We start from the raw sequence: 24,181 nt of genomic DNA on the forward strand, positions 1-24,181 counted from the left end.
TAGGAGTAGCTATCACACCTGTTAGTTTGCACTTGTTTCATATGCTGTCAGGTTCAGACATTCATGTAGTCATGAAATGTTTATTGAGCATCTACTATGTGCTTAAAAATCACACTGCAAAAGCCAGCCAAACTTATTTTCAGATAAAGCTCCACTGACTCTATGAAGATAAAGTTTAGATCTCCCTGGTAATAATACCTACATTCTTCCTTAAGGAGGATTAACTTGGTATAGAAGAAGACAACTGAGCACAAATGTGGCTGGCTAGGTGCCAGCTCTTTGAAGTTCCTTAACTTGCATAGACTAACCCTGTCAATTCTGAAGGTATAGGAAGCCAGATTGTACTTTGATGTCAGAACTGTTTTGAGAGACCATTTATGTTGTATTTCCTTTGAAGAAGAGTGATTCAAGGCAATCTTTGCTTACATAGGGCCAATGATTTGACCTAGAAAGCCTAGAAACAAAAATCCTTTGCCAGAAAAGAGTTGAAAGTAGCTATAAGTGATCTGAAACATCATATTTACTTAAGAGTTTTGAGAGAGATCATTTGGAATTAATCTGGTTTACCTAGAGGCAGACGATTAGTTGCTCAAAATGATTCCTTATAGGAATTTCTAGTTTGATGTATTGCATCTCTCAGAATTTTTTGGGCACTGGCATGTTTAACTGCAGTCATTTCTGGGTTTGTTTATAGATAAATGCACAACTTTACATAAACACAGAGTATGTGATTGAGACATTTTTTTAAACCAGCTAAAAAAGATTTTGAGTGGGAGAAAAATAATCACAGAAGCTGAAGGTTCAGTTTCAGAGATACCAAGTTATCAGGTTTCTTTCTCAATGTCAGATTAATGGGAAATTGGAAACTGAAAGCTGGTGTGTGTTACCCTCTTACACTTCAAAATGTTGCTTGTTAAGGCAGGCACATTTTTAAAATACTTGTTTGAATACCTGAAGTACAAGCCCTTATTTTCCTGACTGCTTGTCATCCTTCTGATTGGCTGTTCTGCTTGTAGCCAGAATATCTGGGCATTTTTCAGGCAGTTGAGATTAAAGAAACTTGTCAGTATTTTCTTCTTCATTACTCTTAAATTCATAGTTCAAAATATTTGTTAGTTTTAAGCATAATAGTTTCCTGAATTGGGTAATTTATAAATGTCACATTGTTTTTGTTTTTAATATTTTTATGTTCAAAATGTTGATGTCTTTGAGAATGGAAATAGATCTTTTGTCCTAATTTGACCAATTGGAACAGGGTATAGAGGTCACAATAGCAGAGAAGTGGCACTGCTGAACCATTATAATTTCATTATTTCAGCCACTGATATTAAATCTGGGTTCAGGTTGGGACTCTTTGGGTTCTTGGCTTCAAATCCCTGAAATGTTGACTGTAGAAGTTTCAGTTCACAATTTTGGGTGGATTTTCAAAATTGATCTGCCTGACCGTTTAGGAGCAGGTTGCATTTCATACTAGTTGTTTCATTTAAGAACATTTCTACGAGATAGTTTAGCTTCATAAAATTACCTGAAATATCACAATACAGTCCTACTTGAGTTTCCTGGGTTCACTTCTAAGTGATCAGTGTGTAATGGAAAGAAAGACTCGCTAGTAGTTTTTAAATTTAGATATGCTAGCCAATCATAATGAGTATCACATATGAAATATAGGCTGGCTACTTACTGCATGCATGTGAATGAGACAGAGCAAATCTGTACATACATTATATATATTGAACAAACCATCTTTTAAAAAGTTAAAAATTTAAAGCTATTACATAAATTGAAGAAACCAATCTTAAGGAAAATTTTTTTTTAAAGTAAAATTTTCTTTGGTATTTTTATTGGGTGAAAAGAGTAAAAAGTTTTACTTTAAGTAAATTTTTTTCTGGAGCAAGGGAATGCTGAGGGTGGGGTAGTATAAAAATTGTGAAATTAGAATGCCCAAAGTAATGGGAGAGGCTGTACTAAATTTTGAGTTATGTAGTGTGTTTATCAGAATGTATTCTGTTGCACATTGAAGATAAAAGGTAAACCAGAAAGTATTTAGAAAATTCGTATTTTCTCCCACATACTGAGAGAGTAACTACATCTTCTTAAATATCAACAATATTACCTTTTATAGAACAAATGCAAGGTTTCTTTTTGTTATTTTAGTGACAACTTTATCTTGAGTGACTGGTTATGTCATTTGTGTGTGTGTGTGTGTGTGTGTGCGTGAGCACGTGTGTGTGTGTATATTTGAATGTCTCCGAAGAGATTTCTTAGTTTATTTAGTTGCTTACTTTTTTCTCTCCCTTCAAAAACTTTTTTAAATGGACAAATAATAATTGTACATATCCATGGATATGTACAATACATAGTGATGTTTCTATACATCTGGTGTACAGTGATCAATCCGAGTACTTGGAATATCCATCACCTCAAACATTTATCATTTTTTTGTGTGTGTTGGGAATGTTACTTTGAAACATTTAAGATAAATTTTTTTTTCCCTTAAGATTCCAACTCTTTAAAAATATACTTTATAATTTGGGTGGAGTATATTTTATATTTTTTATTACAATACATGGCATATTTTGGGAAAAGGTATTGGATTCTTTTGAGGTCAAGAAGTTTTATGTTAAGAACAGAAGAAAAACCCCTCAAAATCTAAGCAGGCTAGTATTAAATAAATTGATGTTTAATCCTTTGAAAGCCAGGGTTTTGTTTGTTATCTAGTTACCTTGTATACCTTGTCTGCTGAACTGATTGATGATAGGTGATTCTGTTTTCCTCCAGTAAGTGCTTTTCCTCAATTCCTTAACACCCCTATTTAAAGGGAACTCTTTCAAGAGATTTTCTGATTAAAGGTGAGAGAATGCAAACAGTAGCACTTGGGATAATATCTTTTGGCTTCTGTGATACAGTGTTTCTTCCAAATGTAAATTTTTCATTGGTTTGGTTTATCATTTTCCCCATGCAACTATTTTTTTTTTTTCACAGAGCCACATTTTATTATAACTACATGAACTATATATGCCTTGGGCAAAGACTACACAAAACATAGAAACAGGAAATGCCTGTTAGGTTAAGAGACATGAGATAATGGGCAAAAATATCTCCTAAAAATTACTTAATGTTGTCAGCATTACTGTAGTAATATATAATACAAAATGAAGACAATTTCTGATTTCATTATCTTGAAAACTTCTTTTAAACTTGTATTTTCCGTTTTGTTGTTTCAGAGCAGAAACCTTAAGGAAGTAGTGAAGTTTTGTATTTTTATTCTATGAATTTAAATGATTTTGAAATCAGTCATAGCCTAGAGCTGTGCCTTTCAAGCTGTTTTGTTGGCATATGTTTCTAAATATTAAATACTAACTGGAAAGTAGAAGTAAATTGATGTAGCTAAAAAAGATTTACTGGCCAGGTGCGGTGGCTCACGCCTGTAATCCCAGCACTTTGGGAGGCCGAGGTGGGCAGATCACAAGGTCAGGAGATCGAGACCACAGTGAAACCCCGTCTCTACTAAAAATACAAAAAACTAGCCGGGCGTGGTGGCGGGCACCTGTAGTCCCAGCTACTCGGGAGGCTGAGGCAGGAGAATGGCGTGATCCTGGGAGGCGGAGCTTGCAGTGAGCCGAGATCATGCCACTGCACCCCAGCCAGGGTGACAGAGCAAGACTCCTCTCAAAAAAAAAACAAAAAACAAAAAAAAAAAAGATTTACTTTAGCATATGGAAGGTTATCATCCCTAAACTGTTAATATTTACAAGTGATTTTTTAAAGTGATAAGCTTCCTTGTAATGAAATACTTGTCATTATTAAGTAGGCTCATTTATTCAACATGTATAATTATTGCTTTCTGTATGACCAGCTTTCCATATGTTAAGAACTGGATATATAATCATTAGTGAGCAAAACATTGATAGGTTCTTCTGTTGGAGTTCATGCATTAGTTCATTTGGTAGATAATTGTTGAGCACCAACTATGTACCAGACACTGTTCTATAATTTAGGGTTATGCTTTGTGGAGGGAGAAATAAGTAATAAATACAGTAAGTGCTTAGGTAAATGATTAAGATCATTTCAGATAGGGATCAGTACTTCAAAGGCAGTAATACAGGGAGAACTAATGAAGTACCTGAGCTGATCTACTTTACAGACTAGTAGAGGAGATAATTTTAGTATAATTAATCATATAGATAAATATGATAAACGCTGTAAAGGAAAAGCAATGAGTGTTTATGAGAGCTAATAAATGAGGGAGATGAGGAATAGTTCCTTTTGGGGGAATCAGGGAAGACTTCCTGGGGGAAGTAACTTTTGAGTTTAAATCTGAGCTACAACTAGGTGTTAGTTTTCTAGGGCTGCCCTAACAAGTAGGACAAACTGGGTGGTTTAAACAACAGAAATTTATTGTCTCTCAGTTCTGGAGGCTAGAAGTCCAAGATCAATGTGTAGGCGGGGTTGCTGGTTCCTTCTGAGGGCTATGAGGGAGAATCTGTTCCATGCCTCTCTCTTATTTTCTGGTGATTTGTTGGAAATCTTTGGTGTTACTTGGTTTGTAGACACATTAGCCTGATCTCTGCCTTCACATTGTGTTCCCCCCGTGTGCTTGTCTGTGTCCAGATTTCCTCTTTTTATAAGGACATCAGTCATACTGCAGTAGGGACCCACCCTACTCCAGTATGAACTCATTTTAACAAATTATCTCTGCAACAGCTTTTATTTCCAAATAAGGTCACGTTCTGAGGTACTGAGGGTTAAAAGTTCAATATATGAATTTGAGGTGGACGTAATCCAACCCATAATACCAGGAGTTAGCTAGATGAAGAGAAGAGGGGATGACTTCAGGAATAGAGAACAGCGTGTGTGAAGGTATTGTGTTGGAAAAGCATGGCTCATTTAAGAAACGAAGTGTACCTGAAGCATAGAAACTGAGAGGAAGAGTGAAGTGACACAATTCCAGAGACATTTTAAAGGTAGAATAGATAGATGGGGCCTAATGACCAGCTGAACATGATGTGAAGGAAAGAATAATCAAAGATAATTTCCTACCTATAGCTGTGATGAAAGTATTTTCACCATTTTTGGGTAGAAAGACAGAAATTTCTACCTGAAATCAAGGGAAAGGTTGAAGCCGGAAATAAGGATTTGGAAGTTAACTATGTTATTGGTCAAAAGTTAGCTAAAATTACTCAGGAAGAATGCCTTTAGATGAGGGCCGGGACCTAGAACCGTAAAAAACATCCATATTTAAAGAGGGGGCCAGAACAAAAAGCCAAGAACAACAACAACAAAAAATCAAAAAAGCAGGAAAAGCAATATGCAGTAAGAAAAACTAGATGGATTACTGCTTGGGAAACCAAGCTAGAAGAGAGTTTTGAGAAGGAGGGACTGGTAGATGGCATCAAATGCTACATGAAGGTAAAGTAGGATGAGACCTGGAGAGAGATCTGATCTCATTTGCCAGTTTGAGGTCCTTAGTGAGTACAACAGGTTATAGAATGGTGAAAGTGGAAGCCAAGATTTGTGTGTGTGTGTGTGTGTGTGTGTGTGTGTGTGTGTGTGTGTTGAGGAGTAAAAGGCCAATGAGGAAGCAGAAGGAGTAAATATAAATGACTATCTTAAGAATTGGCAATGAAGGGAAGGTGATACAGGGAAGCACATACAAATTTTAGAAGATGGTACAGAGCTTAGGAAGAACATGTATGACTGAAAGCCAAGAGCAAGAAAATTAATGGGGGTGGGGAGAGGAGAGGAGGGAGTGATACCTTAGGTAAAGGTACCTAAGAGAAGTGTTCCCATTCAGGATTTGCTTCCTGGCATTTCTCAGGAATTTTGTTTTTCTAGATTTCCAAATGCTGAGAAATTTGGTGAGGAAAGCAGGAAAACAGGCAGGGAATTATAATTTTCCTTCAAGTTTAGCAGTCAAGGCAGAGGTTACTGATTAAATTCATTGACACCAAGTCTGCAGCAACAGCAGGAAACATGACACAGAGAGTCAAAGGTTAAGATGGCTATTTCTGGGAAGCTGGAGAGGAACACAGGATGGAAAGCTTTACGTCTTATTGTGGCTTTGCCATGTACTAGTGTGTATTCGTAGCCCTGACTACTGCTAATGGTGAATCATTCTTGCAAATAACAAGTATTAATAAGCTTATTCACATAGTATATTTTGTATATGATTCCAGTGAGTGGTATCCCAAGAAATAATAAGTTTTGACAGCAAAATCTTAAATTGGTCATTTGGACATGTGATTTTTTTGTAGTGCTATTAACATTGCTAGGAGATCTGAATGTTACATTACTTGAATACTATACCTAATAATGTTTGCTGAGGGCTCCCAGTGTTTGGTATCTGCTACAGACTACAATTATTCATAAATAATTTTGACAGAATAAATGCAAGAGATGATCACAGTGTGGCTGTGGAACACTCTGATGTGAAATCAGAAACATCTGTAATCTGGATTAGCAAAGCAGTATTCATTTTAATGACAAAACCAAAATCAGGGCAAGCATACAAAATATTTTCATTGTTAAAGAAGAAAATGAGCTTAAATGAAGCAAAATGTGTTTGAATGTCCAGCTTGGTGATCACACCACCATCTATGCAACACGAAAGAAAGTTTTCTGTGTCTGGAATGTTTGTCATGAAACCAAAGTCAAGTCTCAAATAAGGCAATTAATGTTTTATGTGTTTTTAATTTTTATTAAAAATTGGTGGCTTTTAAATATCAAATATTTGTGATATCCATAAATTTTTAAATAATTTCTATTTGACATGTGTTAATGTTTACTTCACTTGATGTTTTCTATTATTAGATTTCTATATCAGGTAGAGATCATTTTTATGTTATGAAAATATCTATCTTATCACAATACTACAATATATTGGTTGATAATTATAAACCATGCCTTTATTATTAAATCTTTTGTGTTACAGAAAACTACTAAAACTTTAGTGGTTTTCTACTAAATGGATAATAACCCTATCATGGAAAAATTATTCACTGTATAGAATAATTACTGTCACTCATTATTGTCACAGGATCCTTGGGGTGTTACTTGCCAGCTGGAAACCTCTGTAGCTGGCGGAGCCTTCTTCCTGAGCATTGCTCTTGCCTGTCCACCCACTCGACCTGGCAGGCTGTGCTTGGCTCATGCTACTGGCCCGGATCCCACACCTGCCAAAGGCAAGCCAGGCCGGAGCGGTGAGGGCTGTGTGGGCGAGTGAGCGTGAGGTCTGGCCACTGTGCACAGCTAGGCACATCAGCTGCTATGGCAGGGCGGGCAGCCTCAGGCGCCAGCACTGGCTCCATGGAAGGCTGCGGCTGGACCAGATGTACTGCATCCAGCTTCCACTGCGGGCATTCATGTCTGGATGAGGGGAATGTGGTGGTGCCTGGAAGCTTGGAGACGCCAGGAACTGCAGAGCCCGAAAGAGAGTGTCACAGCCCCGGCTCCGGGAGCCCCTAGGTGTGGGCTCCCTTCTCTCCTTGTGGCCCACAATGTGGCTAATGGAGGGGGGGTATGTTTCAGCCCTGTTTGTGTTACAGCTCTTTCAGTCCTGCCATTCGGCGGGTCCTGAGTTCTATGGACAACTGGAGGGTGAGCAAGGTGGAGAGGAGCTTCATTGAGTGGCAGAACAGTTCGAGGGTGAGCAAGGTGGAGAGGAGCTTCATTGAGTGGCAGAACAGTTCTTAGGAGACCCGAAGTGGGTAGCGCCCTCCTGCAGGCAGGTCATCCTGCGGGAGGTGAAGTGAGTAGTTCCTTCTCCCAGCTGGTAGTCCCCATGTCTGTGTGAGTCTGACACACTGGGTGGGTGGTTATGGGTCTCATAAGGCAGGAAGTGTGTGCTGGTTGACCCATGGGTGGGCCCAGAAAAAGCTCCTAAGTTCTCACTCCCAGTGCAGACTTCACCTAGAACTGACAGCCCGGCCCCCAGGCTTCAGGCCGTCCCTGGCTTGAAGGTGGTGCTTCACCACGGACCTATCCCTTTCCACCTAGGAGCCAGTCTGCCTCCTGACACCACAAGTCACTTAAGTCTATCATGCCCAGGCTGTTCCTGCAGAGGGGCACCTGTAGGCCAATGGCTGAGCCACCCTCAGTGCCCCCTCGGGCTCCCTCCTATCCACGTAGGCACCCAAAGTCCAGAGGGGACTGAGACAGCAGGGGGCTGGAGTGTCAGCACTGCCTCAAGTGTGCGCACACCCGGCCAGGTTGCGACAGCGTCTGGACTTGGCTTCAACTTTGCTCTGATATCAGAGCGGGTGCTGGGAGCAGGGAAAGGCCAGGCAGCGGGAGCAGCCACTTCCAAGCCGGTAGGGGCAGGGGGCTTCCCGGGCCCCCAATAGTGCAGAGATGCCTGGGTCTGCAGCCATGGCTGGGTAGCTGTCGCTGTGCCTGGGAGCATGGGGCTCCTGCCTTGCAATTCAGAAATGGATGGGGCTCCCACCTGTTCCCGGCTCCTTTTGGCTCCCTGGAACAGGCACCCCGAGCCCGGCTGTGCCTCCCCTGCTACAGCTGGCGACACTGCAGCGGCTGCCCCAGACGGGCTGCAGCTGCCATCATTATTATTTAAAAACACATAAATCTTTGAAAAATACAGAATAAGTTATGAGGTTGAGAATTCTTGTAGATTCCAATTTATTTCCTAAAGATTTAGAAACACCACCTTTGAGACTGATTTGACCCAAAGGCTGGGATTAAGGACCCACAGGTAGAAAAATAAGCATCTGAGTAGAGACACCCTTTCTTCTTTCCTTTTTCTGGAGGAAGGATTTCAGGATGGGTAGAAATACAGATGAATTTGAAAATCTAGAGAATAGTTTCAGTTTTCTTTCCAAAGAAGGAGTACACTGACACTCCTTAATTGTGATGGACAAAGGGCGGGGCCATGATACCAGAGGTAGGTTGTTACAGTTTGGAACAGCTGACCAGGGATGAACCTAAGGAGATACTGTCCAGTTGAAGGCTCAGCTAAAGTGTATCAGGGAAATTCTGAAAGGCTCATTAGGAACTTTTTATAGACCTTGGTGCTTTTTTGCCACTGTACTCCTTCCAAGTAGTTAATCGAATACCAGTCAACTTAGAAAATAAATTCAACACATTTTACTGTTAATTTGGCTTTATTTATTAAGAATAACTGATTTTTTTTAAAATAATGAAATACAAATTTCTGCCATTTATCTCATCATTTTTTGCAATCTGTGATTTTCTTTTTCTTTGTGAGAGAATGCTGGGAATACATCAGTAGTCCAGTTCTGACTCTTTATAACAAACACAAGAATTAATGTACATTTTATCTCTTTAAAAGAACATGATTGATAAACAGATCAGTGGAACAGAATAGAGTCCTGAAAGACCCACACATATATGGCCAATTGATTTTTCAGCAAAGGTGCCAAGGTAATTCAATGGAGAAGGATCAGTCTTTTCCACATATGATGGGTTAACTGGATCTCTTGCAGATGGAGAAGGAAAACTTGATCTCTATCCCACAGCAAATTTTCTAAAAGGAGATTATAGGCCTAAATGCTATAAACCTAAGGCTATGAAACTTTTAGAAGAAAACATAGGGAATCTTTGTGACCTTAGGAAAGGCAAAGATTTCTCAAGATTTTTTTTAGAAAACCTATTCATAAGATTTTTAAAAGTTTTGATAAATTGGACTTTAGCGTAATTAGATTTCTGCTTTTCAAAATTTACCATTTAAAAAAGGAAAAAGCGAGGCGACCAGGTGCAGTGGCTCATGCCTGTAATCCCAGCAGTTTGGGAGGTCTAAGTGGGAGGATAGCTTTACCTCCAGGAATTTGAGACCAGCCTGGGCAACATAGGGAGAGGAGACCCTATCTCTACAAATGAAATTAGCTGAGCATGGTGGTGCATGCCTGTGGTTCCAGCTATTGGCAGGCCAAAGTGGGAGGATTTCTTGAGCCTGGGAAGTCAAGGCTGCAGTGAGTCGTGATGCTGCCACTGCACTCCAGCCTGGGCGACAGAGCACAATCCTGTCTCAAAAAAAAAGAGGCCGGGTGCGGTGGCTCATGCCTATAATCCCAGCACTTTGGGAGGCCAAGGCGGGTAGATCACCTGAGGTCAGGAGTTTGAGACCAGCAATGACTAAGATGTTGAAGCCCTGTCTCTACTAAAAATACAAAAATTCGCTAGGTGTGGTGGTGGGTGCCTGTAATCCCAGCTACTCCGGCAGGAGTATTGCTTGAACCTAGGAGGTGGCGGTTGCAGTGAGCTGAGATAGCACCATTGCACTTCAGCCTGGGTGACAGAGTGAGACTGTCTCAAAAAAAAAAAAAAGAAAGAAAAGTAAAAGGAAAAAGCAAGGTACAAAGTAGGAGAAAATATTTGTAATACAATATGTGACAAAGGGCTTGTATCTAGGATGTTGAAAGAACTCTTACATGGCAAACAACTTTTAAAAGGCGAGCAAAGACTTGAAAAGACACACAAAGAAGATGTACAGATGGCCAATAAGCACATGAAAAGATGAGCATCATCATTAGTCATCAGGGAAATTATTTAAAACCCACAATGAGATACCATTTATAACTGCCAGAATGGCTAAAATGAAAAAGTCCAAAGATTTCAAGTATCAGAGAGAATGAAGGACAAGTGTAAAATGGCATAACCACTTGGAAAGTTTTGGAGTTTCTTAGTCAACATGCATGTACCTTATGACCCAGTAAGTCCCTACATACATGAAAACATGTGCCCACAAAAAGACTTACTTATGAGTGTCCATGTCAATCTTATTTGTAATAGCCCCAAACTGAAAACAATCTAAGTATCCATGAATAGGGAAGTGGACAAACAAAATTTGATATAATCATTCAGTGGCATACTCCTCAGCAATGAAAAGACAGTGTGGATGAATCTTATAGATATCTGTTGAATAAAAGACTAGGCACAAAAGAGTATGTATTATATATATTATATAGTTCCATTTAGGAAGTTCTAGAGCAGGCAAAACTATGATGATAGAAATTAGATCAGAGGTTGTCTGGGATGGGATATAGTGGGGAGATTACTACAAAGGGGTACAAGAGAACTTTTGGTGGTGATGGAAATATTTTATAACTTCATTGAGGTTGTGGTTTCATGGATGCATCTATTCATTGTCAAAACTCATTGCACTGTGTGTTTAAAATTTGTACATTTTATTGTATATAAATTATACCTCAAAGTTGTTTAGAAATAAAAACATGAAACTTTAAAAAATAATGAAAAATATTGTTAGCATATAGTTTTGTATCCTTTTTAAAAGCCTTTGTCAGCTACATTTATGGGGATTTGTACTGTATTTCTAGGATACTTTATTAAGCTTTCTAGGTAGCAATTCAATGAACCTGTCATTAATAATTTCATTTTGCACCTAATAGTTGTGGTTAAATCTAGAAATTATGAGCTAAGCCTTATTCCCTCAGGGAAACATTTCTTAACATCTATCACTTTCACTTGAATGTTTTTATTTAAAAAATACATACCAGTTTTATTATATTTACTTTTCTGTATGTACAGAGGCTAAAGTACTTGGTGTTTTAAACATACATGTAATGTAAAAACATGTACATGTCCATTTCAGATTTATTTTCAAAAAGATATTCCCCATCGAATCTGAATCATCAGAATATTTAAGTCTTAAATCTTCCCAGTAAGTAGTACATTTTTACTGTAATTTTTTCCCCTGCTTTGTATCTTGATATTCTCCCGATGAACTGGTGACATCTGATATTCACTAGTCATGTTCATTGAGGAAAAACATACACTTTCTTATTAAATCCACTTATCTGTAAAGTTTTGGTCAGGGATTTTAGCTTTTAGTATGTGGATTATGTCTTACAGTATGTGGAAGAAATTTAACTGCAGGGATATAAACATTGTTTTGGGTGGAGAAAGCCTGCACTAGCAGATGTAGTATAAAAGTTGAAGCCAGTATCAAAATGTCTTTTTCAGAAGTGGTAAATAGATTTTTTTTTTTAAACACTGAGATCATAAAGCCAATTGTTGCACAGGGAACACAGTTACTGAAGTATCAACTTTGTTTTTATGTGGCATAGAGTGTTCTTAAAGAGTAAAAGTGATTTTGTTGAAAAACAGATGGAAAATTCTTAATTTGTAACTCTTGAAACTTCTTGAAACTTCCTGCCAAAAATTTTTTGAAGTGTTCCTTCATTTGTTCACATTCAGGAATATATTAATACACTTATCCCTTAAACCATTTTACATATTGAGTACCTATGTGCCATGTACCATTGGTTTTTTTTTTTAATTTCCACTTTTATTATAGATTACAGTGTACACATTCAGGTTTGTTACTTGGGTAAACTGAGGCTTGGGGAATTTAATAATAACAGAATTTTTTTGAATTAAAAGATGCCTAATGGTTTAAAACATTTTCAAATGTGTCACTCACATGACCCACACGACAGTTTACCGCACTTGGCAGGAAGATACTGTTTTCAGTGTTTAATAGATAATGATGTATGAGGCTGGTTTCAGGGTTTGGTTATATTACTTACTTTCATTGCCTTATGTCTACTGTATATCTCAGCTAAACTTCTTGACTAGTGTAAATTAACTTATCTATCTAGTTGATATACTTGGGCCCTGATCTGGTTTACTTGTGCACACACCTAACATGAAGTTATTTTAACCTTGTGACATTTAATCTTTAATGTTTCTGGAGAAAAGAATTAAATACCTTTTTACAAAATAAATTATGAATACCTTTTAAGCAGCTTCTATTTGAAATAACACTTTATATAAATATAGGAATATATAACATTCTTATGTAAGAATACTTTGTATGAATATAGTCCTTTATCTTTTTGATTCCTATAGCAAGGCCATGAGAAAACTAAGGCTCACAGAAATTATGTTTAATGCAGTCTTCCCATGTCATTGTGCTGCCTCCCCCAAATTTCAGCCTGTTTGAATTTGGGGGAGGGGTTGTGAGGGAAGCAAGAAAATAGTCTCAGGTTCTAACATAGGATATTTAAAACATTTTTTAAAGTTGCTTGTTTTCAGTATGTGCCGGAGAAATCATCAGAACATGTCTTCTTAGTTGATGAATTATCATGGGTGATTTTCAAGTTGGTGAAATGGTTAAGAGTAATTAAATAAATGGTTGAGAGTTATTTTGGGCATTAAATGCTAACTTTTATGTGCATCAGGTAGTCAAAATAAAATCTCCATCTTAATTATGTCCTCACTGCCAAGGGTGAGGGTCTTGTTTGATTTTGTCTGGCTTACGGGATTGAGATTGTTTAACCTAGAGCAAGAGGAAATTTTTTTTTTTAAGAGATAAGATCTTGTGCTGTTGTCTAGACTGTAGTGCAGTGGCATGATTATAGTTCACTGCAGCCTCAAATTCCTGGACTCAAGGGATCCTCCTGCCTCAGTCCCCTGAATACTTGGGATTACAGGTGTGAGCTACCACACCCACCTCAGCAAGAGCAAATTTTTCTTTTTTTTTTTTTTTTTGTTTGACAGGGTCTCACTCTTGCCCAGGCTGGCCTTGAACTCCTGGGCTCAAGCCATCTATCTGCCTTGACCTCCCAGAGTGTTGGGATTACAGGTATGAGCCACCATGCCTGGACAGCAAGAGGAAGTTTAATGTTAAGTACTATGTAGAGCTGACTGTTGCCTTAATGAAATGCTACAGAAGCATATACTTCACTAAAAGGAAATTGAACCCAGATGGAAAGTGTGAGATATAAGAATCAAAATGAGCAAAGAAATGGGTATTTTGGTATGTCTAAATACATATTATAAAAAGTAAATGCTAAATTTATATATTTAAATATATTTACTAGGATATTGGATAACTTGGGATATCTGTTTTAATATAACCAATTGCTTATTTTTTCTTTCCCTTTGTGATGAGAGGGAAAACAAAGTTCTGCCGACTGTTTTTAAAGAGCTCAGATTTTTTTTTTTTTTTTTTTTTTTTTTGAGACGGAGTCTTGCTCTGTCTCCCAGGCTGGAGTGCAGTGGCCGGATCTCAGCTCACTGCAAGTTCCTCCTCCCGGGTTTACGCCATTCTCTCGCCTCAGCCTCCCAAGTAGCTGGGACTACAGGCGCCCGCCACATCGCCCGGCTAAGTTTTTGTATTTCTTTAGTAGAGACGGGGTTTCACCGTGTTAGCCAGGATGGTCTCGATCTCCTGACCTCGTGATCCGCCCGTCTCGGCCTCCCAAAGTGCTGGGATTACAGGCTTGAGCCACCGCGCCCGGCCAAGAGCTCAGATTTTTTAAGCTGGCTTTGTGATCACTGTTTAAGAACTTTAGATGTAGTGTGACCTTAATCTATACTATGTAAAATTAGATGGTATCATAGATATTTGACATTGCCTTCCAAGTACACTAAAGATTACTAGTCTAAATTCTTTACGAATCAGATACCTAAGCCATTCCTAGGTTCTGAGGTGTCTACTCAGAGGTTAGGGAAGAGAACTACTTCTGTGCATTAGAAGACTTATGTTTGGGTCTTTCCTCAGAAGGAGACAGTAGAGTGCATAAACATCAAATTTGTGCTTAAATACATTTTATTTTTATTTTAATCTGCTTCAGTGTTTGTGTGGCAGCCTTACTTAGATCAAATAAAACCTAGCATATGAGTTGTGTGCTCCTGCCATTCAAATTCCTTTTATGGAAGAGAAAGATAGTCTTCTTATTCATTTCCCTAATCGGGAAAGATGAAGCTAATAGTTATTGGACAAAAGCTGAAAAAATATTCTCATGTCCATTATGTAAAGGTTTAGGCATCTTTTAAAACCAGTACCTGCCAATGTGAGGTTTTTAATGTATTTTACATTTCCAAAAATAAAAAGTAATCTCCAAGATTGTCTGAACTTCTTGTTAGATAGAAAATATATTTGTGAGCTTCTGAAGCCTCTGCGCTTAAGTAGTCATTCAGTCTTCACTATTACATCATAAGTCATTACTAAGCCTTTTGTTCTGAGCTATACTGAAGATGTTATTTATATAGAAACATACTTACAGATGTTTTCAGTATCATTTAGTACATTAATTAGTATTCATGATGTTAAAAAGAGACTAAAGTTTATTTCTGATAGCTTCTCTCTGAATATGATATACTATATGAATTTAGAAACGGTAATTTATCTTTAGTTTATTCAGAGACTCTTTTTTTGTTTGTTTGTTTGTCTTGAGATGAAGTCTTGCTCTTTTGCCCAGGCTGGAACATAGTAGCACGATCTCGGCTCACTGTAACCTCTGCCTGGCAGGTTCAAGCAATTCTTCTACCTCAGTCTCCTGAGTAACTGGGACTATAGGCGCACACCACCATGCCTGGCTAATTTTTGTATTTTTAGTAGAGACAGGGTTTCACCATATTGGCCAGGCTGGTCTTGAACTCCTGACCTCATCATCTGCCCGCCTCGGTCTCCCAAAGTGCTGGGATTACAGGCGTGAGCCACTGCCCCTGGCCTCATATTTTAACTAATAATTTCCAGTCATTCGATTATATTTTTGGAATATTTTTACTTTCAAAAACTGTATTTGTTACCAGAAAGACATAAAAACTACTCATGCTGCAAACATGCATGCTGGTAAATACAAATCAGATCATTTATTTCGGGACTGATTTTATTGACTCTTTAGGTGAGGATTCTATTATTAATAGATCTAAAATAAGAAAGAAGTAACTATCATAAACTGATTTAAGAACAAGTTGGAGCATAAAAACACTAAAAATAACATGGATTATGATGTATTAAGTGTTCTCCAGTTAAAATATTATTTTATAAACAGTTAAATAATTTAAGAAATATTTTTTCCCTTAAATGTTAGTTCTACATCAGACTAGTCTCAGATGCATATTAGTAATGCTCAGAATGGAAAACATACACCTGTGGTAAAAGAATATGTCATGGTAAATATGTTTATACAGCTGTGTGGTAATGTTAGTTATTACAGAGTACATTTGCAGAATCATGTAATGAGCCTCATTTTCAAACAACCATTAACTTTGGCTTAGAAATGGCTAATTAAAGAATAACTTCATTTTTCAAATGCAGACTGTACAAACAATATATAGCATCACTGTAGCTGTCTTCTTAACTGAACATATAAATTTGATTGTAAGTATATGTTGGCTAATTTTGAGAAAATTCAAACTTCTTATAAGACTATTTCTTATTTATAATTTATACTTTCATTGCATATAATGCCTACTCTTTTAGTACCAGACTGAGTTTCCATTAAACTTTATTGCACTTACATGGACTCTTCTGTCAAGCTTCAATAAAATTATAAGACTGACTTAATTGGGTCTATCTGAAAGCTTCCTTTATCATTAATAAATTTTATTTATTCCATGGGGTTATTAGTCTTGGATAACTTGTATGACTTCATTCAAACTTGTTCTAGAATATGAATAAATATTATTTAAAAATTAAGCATTAGTAAAAGCAAATTTTAAAATATTGTCATAGGACTTTGAAGATTTACTCAAGAGTGCATAAAATGTTACCATGAACTATGTATTGCTGTAGTGCTATCTGTAAAAATATGCTGTCTAAAAAGTTTAACAAGCAGTGGGTGGTTTCATCCATTCGTCTAACTTTGGAGCACCTGCTAGGTAAACTCCAGAAACAACAAGAAGGAAGGCTTGTTTCCTGCCCTCAAGTATTTTAGTTTCCTTCTACGAGCATCAACTTTTAACTACCAGCAGTTACTTTTTTTTAAAACCTACCGCTTGAGAGGAAGATCCTGCAAGTGTATTCAACATATAAATAGTGGCATCTCTATTAGACCCTTAGCTCTTTTTAGAGCTCTCTAAAATGGATACTAAGTTATAAGAAGACCAGGAAAGAAAATATAACAGATTCGTGGCATATTTATTTCCACTCCTGTAAAAAACAGTTTGATGTGCTTTGGGGGTACTTTTTTCTTGTTTGAACAATTTAACTTCTAAGGTGGATACAAAGTTGTCAGAGGCGTTTGAACCAGAGCAACTCCATCCGTTTGAACCAGAGCAACTCCATCTTAAATACGGACTGGGTAAAATAAGGCTGGGGGCCGGGCGCGGTGGCTCACGCCTGTAATCTCAGCACTTTGGAGGCCGAGGCGGTGGATCACGAGGTCAGGAGATCGAGGCCATCCTGGCCAACACTGTGAAACCCCATCTCTACTAAAAAATACAAAACAAAATTGGCCGGGCGTGGTGGCGGGCGCCTGTAGTCCCAGCTACTCGGGAGGCTGAGGCAGGAGAATGGCGTGAACCTGGGAGGCGGAGCTTGCAGTGAGCCGAGATCGCACCACTGCACTCCAGCCTGGGCGACAGAGGGAGACTCTGTCTCAAAAATAAATAAATAAATAAAATAAGGCTGGGATCTGCTGGGCTGCATTCCCAGGAGGTTGAGGCATTCTTAGTCACAGGATAAGACAGGAGGTCGCCACAAGATACTGGTCATAAAGACCTTGCTGATAAAACAGTTGCAGTAAAGAAGCCTGCCAAAACCTCCCAAAACCAAGATGGCGATGAGAGTGACCTCTGGTCGTCCTCACTGCTACACTCCCACCAGCACCATGACAGTTTACAAATGCCATGGCAACATCAGGAAGTTAAAAAGGGGATGCATGAATAATCCACCCCTTGTTTCTCATATAATCAAGAAATAACCATAAAAATGAGCAACCAGCAGCCCTCTGGCCTCCTCTGCCTAGTAGCCCTTCTTTTATTCCTTAATAAACTTGGTTTCTTGATAAACTTGCTTTCACTTTGCTTTGTGGATTCGCTTCTAATTCTTGCTCAGACCCAAGAACCCTCCCTTAGGGTCTGGATCAGTACCCCGTTGAATAACAAAGTCATGAGGTGTTTGGAGTTGATTTAAGGTTAGTCATGGAAGATTTTGACCTTGGTCTTTCTTCACACCACTTAGCATGATGACTAACACATAGCAAGTACTTCATAAATATTTATTGAATGAATGAATGAATGAGTAAATAAATAAAGATTGATAAAGAAAATAGTGGCCACTGATTTGCAGAAAAGGAGAGCCTTCTAGCAGAGGGAGAATTGAGGCAGGATCGTTGTAGAGGCAAGAATTGTGAATCGGTTTGCTAGGTTTGTCAAGAGATGAGCTCAGGATAAATGAGGATTCTAATAATCAGAAGGGCTTCCGTGTTAAACTCAATTCACTTTAGTATGAGAGCCCTGGGTCATGAATTTCTAGTCTAAGTAAAATTAGTTTTATTAACTCTACAGGAGTAAAACGGGGAAGAAACTAGAGCAGAGATTCTCAAAGTGTGGTCCCACACCTAGCAGCTTTAGCATTATCTGGGAGCTTGTTAGAAATGCAAATTCTAGGGCCAACCCAGAACTACTAAATGGGAATTTCCCGGTGAGGAGCAAGGAGGTGGGAGACTCAGCAACCTGCGTTTTAGTGGGCCCTTCAAGGGATTCTGATATCCTTAGGCTAACATTTGAGAACCACTGGGCTGGAGGAGGAAAATCAGGTACCAGGTAAAAGCAGTGAGATTAGAGATTATAGAAGAGATCATTACTAAGATTATTTCCAACTGTAAATTGAATGATTTAAAGAGTTGATTATGGCTGGGTGCAGTGGCTTGTGCCTGTAATCCCAGCACTTTGGGAGGCCAAGGTGGGTGAATCACGAGGTCAGGAGTTTGAGACCAGCCTGACCAACATGGTGAAACCCCGTCTCTACTAAAAATACAAAAATTAGCCAGGGTGTGGTGGCACAAGCCTATAATCCCAGCAACCCAGGAGGCTGAGGCAGGAGAATTGCTTGAACCCTGGAGGCAGAGGTTGCAGTGAGCTGAAATTGTGTCATTGCACTCCAGCCTGGGCAACAGAGCAAGATTCCGTCTCAAAATAAATAAATAAATAAAATAAAATAAAGATTTGATTATTTAGTATGGCTGTGCAGGGATGATTAATCATTGGATGTACAGAGTTTTTTTTTAAACAATAGAGACGTTTGTGCTTTGGTGGAGAACCATTAGGCTTTCAGTTTCATGGGTGGAAGAACTAATTTTTACCAGTTACCCAAAAGCAACTGGAAAGTACAATGTCAATTTATTGTGTATAGTAGATTAAAAATACTAGCTCAAATCAGAACAGTACACTTTCATTTGGTATGTTGATTCTCTTAGAAGATAAAGTTATTAAAGAGGTTGTGTGCCGAAGGATCACTTGAACACAGGAGTTTGAAGTTACAGTGAGCTATGATCATGCCACTGCACTTTAGCCTGGGTGACAGAATGAGACCCTATCTGTAAAAAAATTTTTTTAAAAAGGTTGTGTGAGGAACAGATAATTAAATCAAAGGCAGTTGGATCCTTTTTTTTGAAATGGAGTCTTGCTCTGTCGCCTAGGCTGGAGTGCAGTGGCGCGATCTCGGCTCACTGCAACCTCTGCCTCCCAAATTCTCCTGCCTCAGCCTCCCGAGTATCTGGGATTACAGATGCCCGCCACCATGCCCAGCTAATTTTTGTATTTTTATTAGAGATGGGATTTCACCATGTTGGCCAGGCTGGTCTTGAATTCCTGACCTCTTGATCTGCCCACCTTGGCCTCCCAAAGTGCTAGGATTACAGGCGTGAGCCACTGTGCTTGGCCTGGATGTTCTTAAACAATATTTTATTTGAAATCAATACCCTAATGAATTTACTTTCTTCATAGCATAAATATGTCAGTGTAAAATAAGTAGAAGCCTTTTCCAGATGCAAAGACAATTTTTTTCCGATCACTACAGAAGATACCCTGATTAATTTTTAGTTTTTGACTCTTTGCTTTAAAAAAAACCAAGAATTCATGGAGATTATTATTTTTCTCTTTGTGATGTTGATATACTACACTTTACAAATTTATTGTATCGTGGTACTGTTTGGGATACACCTTATTCTTCCTTAGAATACGCACTTTCTACAAAAAGACTTGGGATGGGTTACTTCTGAGGATGATGTGGGCTGCATGGGTCAAAACCATTCAAGTTGATTCATGTTCATTTCAGTTTTTGATTCAAGATAAACGTCTTTTAGAATTCTATAATTATATTGAATTATATCCTGAATCATATTAAATTATATTGTATATATAGATACACATTTATATCTATAAATGTATTGAATTCTATAATTCAATAATGTATGTAGAGAACAGAGGAAGTCAGAAAGAGATGTGTCAACACTGTGTATGATTTATACCTGTCAGCTCCCTGGTTTTCTTAAAATTGTAACTGAAGCTCATTATGAATAACCCAGGATTATTACATTCATTTGGATAAGATGGACAGTATGGTTGTTACAAATCAAAGCAAGTAAAACCTATATGCCACTAGGATTGTTTATGAATGTGTTATTTCTCTTGTTATTCAGGATCCCATTGACATGTTTGCATATATGCACATTTACTTGAACTTATGTAAAAATTATCAGCATTTATCAACTCTTCTGTAGTCAGCACCATGCTGAGCACCCCAGTGTCAAGGAGGAACACAGGAGAGTTCCAGTCAGGTGGCTCCATGAAGGTCTTGTTTCAACACCATATCCCACATGGCAACAAAAGGATATACAAGATAAAACTAAAAGGACATACCTAGTCTCAAAATCAAGACAAATATCTCTAAGGACCAGGAGGTGACCAGAAATAGAAAGTGATAAGTAGCCTGGAACTCTGAGACTGCCACGCTCCTGGCCAGAAGCAGGAAGTTGCTTAACTACTCCTCAGCTGCTTCTCAGGAGATGGGGGAGCTCTTGCCCGAAGGAAGGGATGGAAGCCAGGAGAATCCTTCCCCTTGCCTGATTTCCATCATTGACACTAAAATGTTAGCTGCCAGCTCTGCCTGGGGCTGTGGTCTTACTGTAAGCTATGAACTAAGGGGCAAAAGTAGGATAAAAACACAGTTTAGTGACCAGAAACTGAAAAAGTGGTCTGCTGATTCTGTAATATCCCTAAGGTCATCCTTCTAAACTATTATTCAAGGATGAGGCTGGGCACGGTGGCTCATGCCTGTAATACCAGCATATTGGGAGACCAAGGTGGGAGGATTGCTTGAGCGCAGGAGTTCAAGACCAGCCTGAGCAACATGGCAAAACCCCGTCTCTATAAAAAAATACAAAAATTAGCAGATATGGTGGTATGTACCTGTAGTCCCAGCTACTCAGGAGGCTGAGGTGGAAGAATCACCTGAGCTGGAGAAGTTGAGGCTACAGTGAGCCATGATCGCACTATGACACTCCAGCCTGGGGGTCGGAGTAAGACCTTGTTTCCAAAAAACAAACAAAAAGGGATGAGGGCAAAATTAAGACATTTAAAAATACGTAGCATAAGAGTATAAGAGTATTTACCATTTACATAACCTTTCTAAAAGAAATACTAAATGGTGCACTCAATAGGAAAAAATGTCCCAGAGGGAAGGTGTGGTGAGCTTAGAAAATAATGATGAAATTGAAATGTTAGAGGTGTAAGTAGTCATTTCTTGTATTTGAGAATGTGTGAACACGATTTGTTCAATTATAGGATTAATTAAACTACAAAAAATAAGCTCTTAAGATAATGCAAATGTCCAATATGTCCAATAGGACCTTGTTGTTAGGTAAGCAAAAGAGAGAATGACTTCTGAGTCAAAGCAGTTTAAACAGAGGAAAGGAAATTTAGGGTACCTTGAAGAAATATGTAGGATTTACCTTTGTCAATCTCATTGGAGACTGTGCAGTGAATAGGAGCAATGTGAGCAAATTGCATTTAGGTAGTGATGTTTATGACTCATTTTGAGGGTAGTTTGACCAGGGTTTATGGAAGAGAGTGATTGGGGAGGTTATTTTGAACCTTTTGGAGTAGGCACTGGGGTATCTGTATTGAGATAAATGAGATGGTATCCTTTTTAGCTGACTTTTTTCCTAGGCAAGCCCTAGTAATTTGTCTTCTCTAAATGAGCAACATATGTATCTTTAGGAAATTCATAGTAATTGTCTTCGGGTCTTTCTTTTTTTGGTAAAATGCCATATTCTCAAGTTGTGTTTTCTTTTTTTTTTCTGATGATTAGCTTAGATAATTTGAAAGGCTCTACCTCTTTGTGTTATATCAGCTTTGGTTAAAACCTGTTTTTTGCTTTGTTCCTTGGTTAATCCTTAGACTGAATGAAGGCCAATTAGATATTAGTATAAAGTAAGTGATATCATAGCATCAGAGAGAATCTTCTGTAAACCAGAGCCTGTTGCTGCTTCCGATTTGTATTGTCTAGAGAACAAAGGGTATCTTTGCACCAAAGAGACTGGGAGAAGTTGGGATTTACTTTGCTTCAAGTATAAAACTGTAGAGCAAGGGTTAAGGAACTCTTAAAGGAGGGTGCCTTTTAGTGCCCTTCTTTTCCCTCTTTTACAGATGGAAGAGATTTTTTTTTAACTTTTTTTTCTTTTTGAATCAGAGTTTTTTTGCTCTTTTGTCCAGGTTGGATTGCAGTGGTGCAATCATAGCTCATTGCAGCCTCAAACTCTCAGGAATTTCCTGGGATTGCTCAAACAATCCTCCTGCCTCAGCCTCCCAAATAGCTGAGCCTACAAGTGCATGTCACTACATCCAGGTAATTTTTTGTTTGTATGTGTACTTTTTTGTAGAGACAGGGTCTTGCTATGTTGTCAAGGCTGATTTCCAACTCGTGGCCCCATGTGATCCTCCCGCCTCAGCCTCCCAAGAGCACTAGAATTATTGGCATGAGCCACTATCCCTGGCCCATTTGTTTTCATGTCAGACTGGTATTGTGCCAACATAGTAACAAGGTTTGAGGGAGGTACATCTCACACACCAGCATGAAAACCAAATCATCTTGCTTGTGAACTACGAGTGGACTAGGAAGAGATTATTTTAATGAGGGAGTGAGATGGTGGGTGCCAACTTAAAGAATAGCAAGGAATTGAATATGTGGTTGCAGCAGCCAGCACTCATGTGATCTTTGACCATGGGCTGGATGAAACTGACTCTTGTCTCTGGAATTCCCAGAAGTACCTTATTTTTCATAAGCTCTTACTAATGTGCTTTAACCAAGTTGCTATGTGTCCAGAATTGTAATGAATCTTTTGAAGTAATAAGAAAAAAAATAAGTTGGAACTTAAAGAATAACCACTGTTTGCAAGAGGGCTTAATCATATCTTCATATCTCTGCAAGTCATCTGTAGGTTTGCATAGAGTAGCAATATGCACCATTTATGTATTTTTCTCTCAATAAATTGTTTTAGAAGCCAGATTACTTTGCAGCATAAAGCACCTACTTTTTCTTCTGACTTACCTGTTTCCAGTGTTGTATTTTGTCCTCTCCCCTCAGTTTCCTCCTTTTCCCTCAGATTGCCTTAGCTTCTGCTTTGCTTATGTTCTTCCCACTATTTGAAGTGTATGTCATACATTTATCACCTTGATACTACTTATGGCTGTTTTCCTTTTCCCACATTTCCTTTACAGTCTGCCTTCCGTTACTTCCTTTCTTCATTCTCTCCTCCTCTATTTCTGTTTGCCTTGGTTTCCTCATTTGTTGAAATCTTTTTCTTAAAGGGGTTTCTTAAAGGTTAATTATCGTGGCTTGACTCATGGATTAATCAAAGTGTTTCTTTTTAACTTTAGTTTATTGTCAGGCCTTATTAGCCAGCAGAAGAATAAAGCCAGTCATAATATATTCTTATTTTTGTTGAACTTATTTGGTTATTTGAGGTTTCACTAAAGAATGTGAGCTAGAAAAATGACAGAGTGATAGGGGTGTGCTTTCATGTCTGAATATTGACCTGTGATGTAGTGGGAACAAGAATGAAGCACAGTTGCCATATGCAGCGATGTGATCTTGGAATATGAGACAATTTGTACTCTCAACCTGCATGACTAGATATTTTTAGCAGGAATGCTAAAATGAAAACAAAAACAAGAAATTTGTACTGGAAAAAACTTCTAATTAGACTTTAAAGTTTTGGAATATAGTAAAAAAAAATAGTGACTGGAACTTAGTAAATTAGAAAGGTTTGTTTTGATGTGAGAAGTATGGCCGGTACCCCACCTTCTTGGTACTTGGTAGTTGCTTGTATTCTCTTTAAAGATGTACCTATACAATAGTTAGAAGTGAAATATAATATTAAGACCAAATTATTTTATAGAATATTAACAAATTAAGCAAATAAATTAGGTTTTATTTTTATAGATAAGACCA

At 38.2% G+C, this 24,181-nt stretch overlaps 1 protein-coding gene and 1 non-coding gene across 2 annotated transcripts in view; one reads left to right on the forward strand and one right to left on the reverse strand.

Moving 5' to 3' along the window:
* Nucleotides 1-24,181, forward strand: part of DISP1 (dispatched RND transporter family member 1) — a 201,027-nt gene that overhangs the window by 84,606 nt on the left and 92,240 nt on the right. The window lies entirely within an intron of this gene.
* On the reverse strand, nt 22,739-22,842 carry LOC115899482. Its single transcript, XR_004059181.1, has one exon. It is a non-coding gene; the product is annotated as a small nucleolar RNA U13 (small nucleolar RNA).

This window comes from Rhinopithecus roxellana, chromosome 8 (genome assembly GCF_007565055.1).
Source record: "Rhinopithecus roxellana isolate Shanxi Qingling chromosome 8, ASM756505v1, whole genome shotgun sequence".
NCBI classification, from domain to species: domain Eukaryota; kingdom Metazoa; phylum Chordata; class Mammalia; order Primates; family Cercopithecidae; genus Rhinopithecus; species Rhinopithecus roxellana.